The sequence below is a fragment of the Lactuca serriola genome, chromosome 8 (genome assembly GCF_051521515.1).
Source record: "Lactuca serriola cultivar US96UC23 chromosome 8, Lser_US96UC23_V15, whole genome shotgun sequence".
Classification (NCBI taxonomy): Eukaryota; Viridiplantae; Streptophyta; class Magnoliopsida; order Asterales; family Asteraceae; genus Lactuca; species Lactuca serriola.
This window is the reverse complement of record NC_136415.1, coordinates 197,104,204-197,114,311: the sequence shown is the minus strand read 5'-3', so window position 1 is coordinate 197,114,311 and position 10,108 is coordinate 197,104,204.

Sequence of the window (10,108 nt, the reverse complement as noted above, 5' to 3'; positions counted from 1 at the left end):
TTATCCTCCCGGGGTCAACTAAGTCAACTTTGGTCAAATTCCTGGTCAAAGTCAACCTTCCTGATTGACTCTACTCGTCGAGTCAACCCGTCAACTCGTCGAGTTCTTATACTCAGAAAACTCCCATAACACGACTCAACTCGTCGAGTCGCCCCAGGACTCGTCGAGTTGAACAATCTCTGAATTCCGTCTTGACCAACTCACTGAGTCGCCAACCGACTCACAGATCCGAAGCTTAACCAAAAGAGATTGGGGGTCTACGACCTGACTCGTCGAGTCCAAGGCAATCTTTAACAAACTCGCCGAGTTGTTCTTCCAACTCGCTGAGTCCTCGCTCATGTTCATACAACTCGCCGAGTACACCCATGTAACTCACCGAGTTTCTTCAGCTCTCAATCCATACAATGGCTTTTCGAGCCAAGCAGGGGCTCCAATCCATAGATTCACTCTTCTACATTCTATCCCTCACGTAAAGTGACAAACTTTACGTGAAACCAAGGAGTTAAAGGTCCAAATCACTATAGGGCTAGGGCTTAAGACAAAGGGGATTTACCAACAACTCTTTGACTGATACTTTATGACATTTTAGACCAACAAAAGTCTAGATCTGAAGTAGCAACCTCATATTTAAACTCGAAACCCAAAATAGATCTCAAACATACCAAAAATGGCCCCAAAACTCATCCATGAATAGATCTAGATGCAAAAGAGGGAATGCAATATCTTATTACCTCCAAGATGTGCCCAAAATGAAGTAGATTCTGGATCCACACCACTCTCTTGATGCAATCCCTTTTGATCTTCATGTTTCTTCCACTAGAAACAACTTCCAAAGCTTCAATCTTCCTCCAAAGGCCTCACACACACGATCTTAGGGTTTTCTGGTTCTCAAGGGCAATAAGGAGGTTGAGAGAAGGACATAAAGTCCTTTAAATAGGGTGCAACCCGTGAGATTAGGGTTTTTCTCATTCCAGCACCAACTCGTCGAGTCCAGCTTCTGGCTCGGCGAGTTGGTCACTTAATTCGCGACCTGAAAACTGCTCCGACTCGGTGAGTAAGTATACCTACTCGTCGAGTCCCTTCTTCAATTTATACTTTTAGCCCTTAACTCAAACTTCTGAAATTTGGGATGTTACATTACCCAAGAAGGGATAATGGTTGACCCAACAAAGATCGAAGTTGTGATAAATTGGGAACGACCAAAAAGTCCCACAGAGATTCGAAGCTTTCTAGGATTAGTCGGATATTACCGAAGGTTTATCCAAGGCTTTTCTTCGATAGCTGCTCCACTGACAGCTTTGACCCACAAAGGAGCTACTTATACATGGAGTGAGAAGCATGAAGAAGCGTTCAAGAAGCTAAAGAAGAAGTTATGTGAGGAACCTATTCTTTCTCTACTCGATGGATTTGAAGACTTCGCAATGTATAGCGATGCGTCGGGAGTCGCGTTAGGGTGTGTTCTAACTCAAGGAGAAAAAGTGATAGCATATGTGTCTCGACTATTGAAAGAGCACGAAAAGAACTACCCCACTCATGATCTGGAGTTGGCAGCGGTAGTATTCGCTCTAAAGATATGGAGGCATGTCACACCCCAAAACCGGAACAGCGGAAACGTTCGGGGGTGGAGGACGTCATGTACAGTATCACAACAAAGCATAGTAGTAAACAAGCAACAACATCATCCATTGCATTAATAATATAATTTTTTACAAGTGTATTCTGTGAAGTTTATAAGACATCAAAATGTAAATCAAAATAAGAGATGAGTCTTGAACGAGCTCCATCTTCTCAAAACCTAGCATCGGTACCTGTCTACTGATGACCTGAGAATACAAGTTATTTTGAAAGAGTTTATCAGCATAAAAGCTGGTGAGTTCATAAGTATTTTAGTGTCATTGTTTGTATGAAAATGTTTGTATGTATTTGAATGTATAAGCTTGTAATTGTTTGTAGTAAAGTTATAAGTGTTTACTTGTAGTAAAATGTTTGTAGTACAGTTGTAAGTATTCACTAGTAGTAAAATGTTCGTTGTAAATGTTTGTAAAATGTTCGTATCTCCCTAGAAAATCCCATGTTTTCTAGTAAGCTATAGTCTTCTACCAAGACCCAATGTTCGGTTTGTTTGTTGTAAAAGTATGTATCTTTCCCAAGTCTACCTATCATTATCAAAATATAGTTTGTACGTTATCGTTTATCTAGAAAATGTTTCAAGGAAATGTATTAGGGAAAATATTATAGAACCGTAGTTTTGTATATGTAAACTACCTTAATACTATTTACCTTAAAGCCAGTGAATTATAAGGTAAGGTGAGATTTGCAACCATACTGATTGACAGCTGAAGAAACACGACGATGAAAGACGTCGAAAATAAATGTGACATTTGTCACCCCATCGGCTTGGTCGGCCTAGGACTGTAGCTAACAGTCAGAGTGCGGGATAGTCTGTCCCGTATAGATCTATACACACAATGCCCGCTCTCCCTCCAGGAGACTTTGGTTACCAACATGACAATGGTGGAATCCGCGTCATGTAGAAATAAATCTCATATTCTAAATGTTATGTTGATGTATGTTCCTTCTGTTTACTTGTAAATGTATATGTATATGTTCTCTTGTTTGTTCCTCATAATAGTAAGTTATTTTTGTTTCTCATTATAGTATGTTCTGACTAATGTAGGAACTGACTCTTTGTATGTTTCATTGTACTAGAATTAATGAGTAGTATCTTCCTAAACTATACATATTATAGTTTATTAGTAGAATTGTTTGTATAACTGAATGTATTGAACTAAGATAAAAGCTATTATGTCTTATACATATATACATAATATATAGCTAAGGATCAAACAACACTCGGACAAACAACCGGGTACTCTAAGTCCACAACCAAACAAAGAACAGGAAAATAAAGTGAGTTAATCAGTCCTAAGTCCTTCCAACCTTAATTATATAACTATATATGCATCAGGCATGGTTTTGACAATATAAATATATAAGTTTAAAAAGAAGTTTTGTAAAGCCTTTTGAAGAGTTCAATAACAAATATTGATGACTTGATGTCACTTTATAAAATGATTTAAAAGCAGTTTGGCATTTAAGAACAAGATTGATAAAGAATATAACATGTAAAAGAGTTTGATAACTAGTTTGAAGTAGTTTGTTTGATAAAACATTTAAACGTATAGAAAATCCATTTGTTTAATATAACATTTAAAAGTACTGTAAATCCATTTGTTTGATATAGAAGTTAAAAGTATAGTAAATCCATTTGTTTGATAAAACAGTTAAAAGCATAGTAAATCCATCTGTTTGATAGTTATAAATCACATGTGATTGATACTATAACTATAATGAGTCAACTTGTATCCCCCCATAAAAGCATTTAAAACATTTAAAAGGTTGATTAAGGGGTATGAACTCACCTGTAGTGAGTGGTTTGGATGAAAGTGTTGGACAAGGTGTTAGGTGTCAAGTGAAGACTTGAACACACACAATGATCCTATTTAACATATAAAGACACATATATGTATCTAATTAGTGATTATAACACTAATTAAGCAAGTATAAACACACTAAAACATGGAAAACACTTTGATTCAAGTGTTATAAGATCATAGGGTTGCATCTAAGGGTAGTAGGGGTGTACATTGGTGTTCACGGCCCAAGAGTAAACTCCCTTTGAGTTTACGACCTAGGGTTTGCGGCCCTATTGTGATTACGACTGTAAGCTCATGGAAAGGTGTGTAATTTTGATGTTTAAGGTCCTATAAGTGCATTGAGAGTGTTCTAGAGATAGTTCCTTGGCTTAAGAAAGTGTTGTGGCAACTTTGCACCCAAGAACTAGGGTTTACGGCCTTAGGAGATGCCCTGGCCGTAAACACCTTTCATTCTAGCTTTCTTGATGATTCCATGGTGTAAACTAATTGATTCTAGTATATAACAAGTTAAGACAAGAGTACTTACAATATAGAAGCTTTTTTGGGTGTTTAAGGCTCAAGAACACTAGTGTGTTCTTGGTGAAATGAAGAACACTTGAAGATCTATCCAAAAGAAGAGATTGCATGGATGAAATTATGTGTATTCATTAGATATGGAAGGATATCAAGTTGAAAATGGAAAGTTTACTTACTAGATTGAAGATTGGAAGCAAAACTCTCAAGATCCTTGAGAGAGAATCCGTTTTCTTGGGCTTGGAATGGTAGAAATGAAGAAAAATAACTAAGTGTCATATATATACTAGGGGTTCATGGCCACTTGGAGTTTACGGTCGTAAACCCAAGTGCCTTTGCCATGAACTCCTCTTGTGAGGGTTTAAGGCTTGATTGTTGCTCAATAAACCTAGGGGATACTTTCTTTCACTAATTTCTTTGATGCATTTAAGATTAAAACACCCCACACAGACTCCAAAAGTGCTAAAAGTTAGCAGAAGCAAGTTTGACTTTGATTTAACGTAGGGTTTGTACAAATGGAAATTTCGGGTTGTCACAAGGAATTACCTCTATGGCACAAAGTGCAAAATTTTCACTGATCATAAGAGTATCCAATATCTCTTTAATCAGAAGGAATTGAACATGAGGCAACGACGTTGGCTAGAGTTACTAAAGGACTACGGCTGTGAGATACTTTACCACCCCGATAAAGCAAATGTTGTAACTGATGCTCTAAATCGAAAAGTCAACCTTGAAAGAAAAAGGCCAAGAGCGTTGAGAATAGAAGTTTTCTAGACAATTTTGGAAAGCATAAAGAAAGCTCAGGAAGAAGCTTCAGAGAAAAATGACCGAAAGGAAGAACATTTAGGTAAAACGTTGGAGTTCAGTACTAACAACCAATGGTTGAAAGTATTCCTAGGCAGTATTTGGGTACCTAAGACGGGAGGAGTAAGAGATCTTCTGATGGAAAAAGCTCACAAGACCATGTACTCAATTCATCCCGGCAGTACTAAAATGTATAGGGATCTAAAACCCTGCTACTGGTGGACAACGATAAAGCTCAATGTTGCAAAATATGTGGCCGAGTGTGTAAGATGTGCAAGAGTTAAGGCACAACATCAGAAACCATACGGGACTTTAGAACCTTTAATTGTACCCATGGGTAAAAGGGAAGACATCACCATGGATTTTGTGACTAAACTACCCCGAACGAAGAATGGTCACGATATAATTTGGGTAGTCATAGACCATTTCACTAAGAGTGCACACTTCATAGCAGCCAACGAGAGTTGGTCTATGGATAAGCTCACAAATGCTTACGTGAAGGAGGTCGTAAGACTTCACGGTGTTTCTCTAACGATTGTATCATATCGTGATATTCGTTTCACGTCAAGGTTTTGGAGAAGTCTACAAGAGGAATTGGGTACGAAGTTGTGTTTAAGTACAACTTACCATCCGCAGACTTATGATTAGAGCAAAAGAACGATTCAAACATTGGAATATATGCTAAGAGCATGTACCCTGGAACTCCAAGGTAATTGGGATGAGCACTTACCTCTGGTAGAGTTTTCCTACAATAACAGTTTCCACTCGAGCATCAAGATGGCACCCTATCAAGCTTTGTACGGACAGAAGTGACGTACCCCGTCTTGTTGGCTTGAGTCTGGGGAAAAGTAGTTTATGGGACCAGAGATAGTCCATGAGACTGCTAAGAAGTTAAAGGTGATCAGGGAAAGGATGTTAGCAACTCAGGATCGTCAGAAGAGCTATGCTGATAAGAAAAGACTACCGATGGCATTTGAAGTTGGAGATTCCGTTTTGCTTAAAGTCTCACCGTGGAAGGGACTTATAAGATTCGGGAAACGAGGAAAGCTGAGTGAATGAGTCCAAGGTTTATTGGATCGTTCAAAGTTCTTCAGAAGATTGAGAACCAAGCTTACAAGCTCGAATTGCCCGAAAAACTAGATGGTAAGCATAATACTTTCCATGTGTGTTATTTGAGGAAATATCAAGGGAGAAGTTCCTGACATAATTCCAATCTCAGAATTAAGAATGGATGAGAATAAGAGGCTAATCGAAGAGACCGAGGCAATCGTTGACCGTAAGACTAAGAAGTTATTACGCAAGATGGTCGATTTAGTGCTAGTCTGTTGGAAATATTCGAATGGGCCGAATCTCACCTGGGAGACATAGAGTGACATGATAAGTCGCTATCCACATCTGTTTACCGATGCATGATTCCGGGACGGAATCATCCTAAGGGGGAGAGAATTGTAACGCGCGTGTTTCTGCTCTACGCATTAGTATAATGATGTAATGGTTAAGGTCAACCATTGTAACCTATTTTGAAGTAATAAAGATAAATTACATGAATATTATGTGAATTATGTGATTTTATATGCTTATATATTCGTTTATAAAGATAATAAGATATAATAAAAATAAGTGTCGAAAATAAAGTGTTAGATAACCCCAATATCTATGAAGAAATTGGTAGTGGTCATGAAAAAGATTACGAAGATATAAAAAACGGCGAAATCTGAGCTATAATGAGGAAGTTATGACTTGTCGAAGATTTACGGCTAAACCGACACGACACCAGGTAACGTAAAAAGTGAATTTTTGATAAAATACTTTTTAGCCTTAGCAATCTAAAAAAAATTTGTAGTATACGTTAAACCGAGAGCGTGCATAAAAAGAACGTCCAAATCTGACTTCGTATGAGGAAATTACGATTTTTCTAAGATTTAGCACAACAGTGCACCGCCCGGAATTCGAATTTTAGATCGGTTGATTTTTAGCCAAAATAATCTAAACAAGAAAGGAAGATATCATTAATATGAGTTTAACGATAAAAATACAGTCGAAAACGGAGCTCGTATGTTAAAAATATGGACGAAACTTAGTCTCTACTATTCTAGCGCGATAAATTCGATACAATTTTGCAAATGGGAGATAGAATGAGAATTAGCCGACGGGGTCTAAATGAAAGTTGTATTACTCATAAATACCAACGTGTGGATATAAAGAATGTAGAAAACGAAGCTCATACTGTCACACCCCAAAACCGGAACGGAGGAAACGTTCTGGGGTGGATGACTTCATATCATGTATCACAACACATGCATATAGTAATCAAAGTACAACAAAACATTGCATTAATAGTAATAATTTTACATGATTTACATTACAACGTATCAAAGTATACAAGCAAATATAATAAGTACAGCAAGGTACTAAGCCATCTTCATCAACAGCTCCGGGGGTGTACCTGTCTAATTGCTGACCTGAGAATACAAGTTATTTGAAAAGCGAGTATCAGCATTTTTACAAATGCTAGTGAGTTCATAAGTATTTAGTGACATTTATTCAAATAACTTTATAATGTAGTAGTTTAAGTGTTTACAGTGCATTTGAGTTCTTTCCAGAAAATCCTATATTTTCTTTAATAAAAGCAGCCTTCTACCAAGACTGGTCAGTGTTATGTGGTAAAAAGTAGTTTTCCCTTAATTGTTATCATTATCAAAATACTGAATTTGATTATTAAAGAAAGCAAGAGATATCAGGGAATATCATATGCCTCAGCAGTGAGGACTGCTGACTAAGGCAAGGAATTCATAGACGCCATGAGAGTATCGAACGAACGGCACGCCTGGTTCGGTCTAACAAGTGGAGACACAGACCCCAGAAGGTACCAAATGAAAGGTATAGCTGGTAAGGTCTAAAAACAGTGAACACAGACCCCAGAAAGTACCAACTGAATGATACGTCTAGCAAGGTCTAAAGTAGTGAATACAGTGGATACAGTGGATACAGACCCTAGACAGCACCAAATGAATGATGCGTCTAGTAAGATCTAAAACAAAGAATACAGACCGCAGACAGTATGAAAGATACATTTTGCAAGGTCAAAACAGTGTGACTCTAAAAAATGGGTTACCAGCATACAGTGTAAATTGCCGGTGAATACCGTTACCTTAAGGCCAATGAATTATAAGGTAACCCGGGATACTCGTAACCATACTGACTAGAGTTCCAGACGCCCTACAAGTGTCTATAAAATGTGACATTTGTCACCCGTTGGCTTGGTAGGCCGGGACTGTAGCTAGCAGTCTAGGTGCGGGGTTGTCAATCCCGTATAGATCTATACACACAATGTCCGCTCTCCCTACAGGAGATTCTGGTTACCAACTAGACGACGGAGAAGGCCGTGTCCTGAAGATGCATCCCAAATAGTGGGTAGAGACTTCCAAATAGTGGGTTTCTAATGTAAGTGTTGAACTAGAGGTAGAGACTCATAACTGAATTGACTAAAGTAAACCCATATGTTTATGCTTGTGTACATAATATATAACTAATAAATCAAACGACCTTCGGATGGACATCCGATCCCACCAGACCACATCTCAACGAAGAAAAGGAAATAGGGCGGACAAGCCTTCCTAATTCCTTCAATCATTATTTATATGCATCTATATAAGCACAGACATACATCTAACTACGCTTGAGTGTGTATCAAGTGGAATCATACAGTGGGGAATAATCGACTTGTGAAGTATATGCGTATAGTGAAATATCCGAGTCGTGAAGTATAAGCGTACAGTGAAATATCCGAGTCGTGAAGTATAAGCGTACAGAGTGGGATAATCGAATCGTGAAGTATAAGTGTACCAAGTATAAGTGTATCACGAAGTAGAGACGATAATAAGTGAAGTAAGAGCGTCTATCAGGTATAAGCGACTACAAGTATAAGTGAAATAGAGACAATAACAGGTATAAACGCATCACGAAGTGAAAGCGTTATCGAGTAGGAGTTTAAAATACATGAAAGCGAAGCAGCAGTAACAAACAAGTAAAAGTATACATCGTGAAAGGAACTTTGATGAAAACCTTGGAAACCTTTATATTTAGGAAAATCGCATTTGGTGTTCTTGGTAAAATAAGTTTGAAAGCCTTTAAAATCTTTGGAACCTTTATAAACCAGTTTAAAATGAATTTAGATAAAACAGTATAAGTAAGAGTTTTGAAACCATTGAAATCTCTTTGAAAATCATTATAGTGTCCTACTCGGTAAAACAGTGTACAGTGTGGTAAATCATTGTGCATGCGGGTTATCAATCACATGTGATTGATATGATAACTGACATGTTTAACTTGTATTCCCCCCTATAAAACATGTAAAAACATTTAAAAAGGTTCATTCAGGGGTATGAACTCACCTGGTGTAAGTAGGTCCGACGAGGGTGTCGGTTGGGCGTTCGGTGTCACGTAAGGACTCGAACACACTCAATGACCTATTTAACATATGATAACATATGTTCACATACAATTAGTATATTTAATACAATTAGTATATTTACTCTCCGAGAGTAAACTCCCAAAGCTTAGTTTACGGCCCAGGGACATCTCACCATGAGTTTACGGCCGTAAACTCATGGTGAGGGGAACTAGTGTGTTTTAAGGCTTCTAACTTGTTCATGGAATTATTCTAGGTCCAAAACTATATAGTATGAGTGGGTTTAAGGTCTTTAAGGGCATCTTAATGGAGTTTACGGCCCAAGGACAACTCCTAAGGGAGTTTACGGCCGTAAAATCTTATTCTTTGAGTTTATTGAAGTTTCAAGCCCCTAAATCACTTCTAGTAATTTATTCAAGGCTATGGGGGTGTTTGGGGTTCCAAGAGTGCATTCCTTTAGATTTTATGGTCCAAATGACCATCCCTTGGGAGTTTACGGCCGTAAGCTCTATGGCTTGGCCGTGAACTCTCATACACCCTCAACTCTTTGATTTTAAGCCCTTGTTTCAACCCTAGGATTTTCTAGTGAAAGTATAAGGCCATTTAGGGGACAATTACTACCATTTTAGCAGGTTTAGGGGTGTTTACGGCCTAGGCACTTGCTTGGGCCGTAAACTCCATGTTACCCCATATTTCCTTGTTTTTAAAAGATCTAAACCCGAAATAGAAAGTCCCTTAATTATGTCTTAAGCCTAAGGGTGGTTTGGGAGTGTTTTTGGGGCATTTTAGCATGGATTAGAGGTGTTTACGGCCTTGGCATATGCCTGGGCCGTAAACTCTCTTTTATGCCTCAAAATAATTGTTTTAATTGATCAAACACTCCTAGGCTAAATCCTCAATTTATTTTCAAGCTTTTAGGGACAATTTAGGGTCTTTTGGCCTC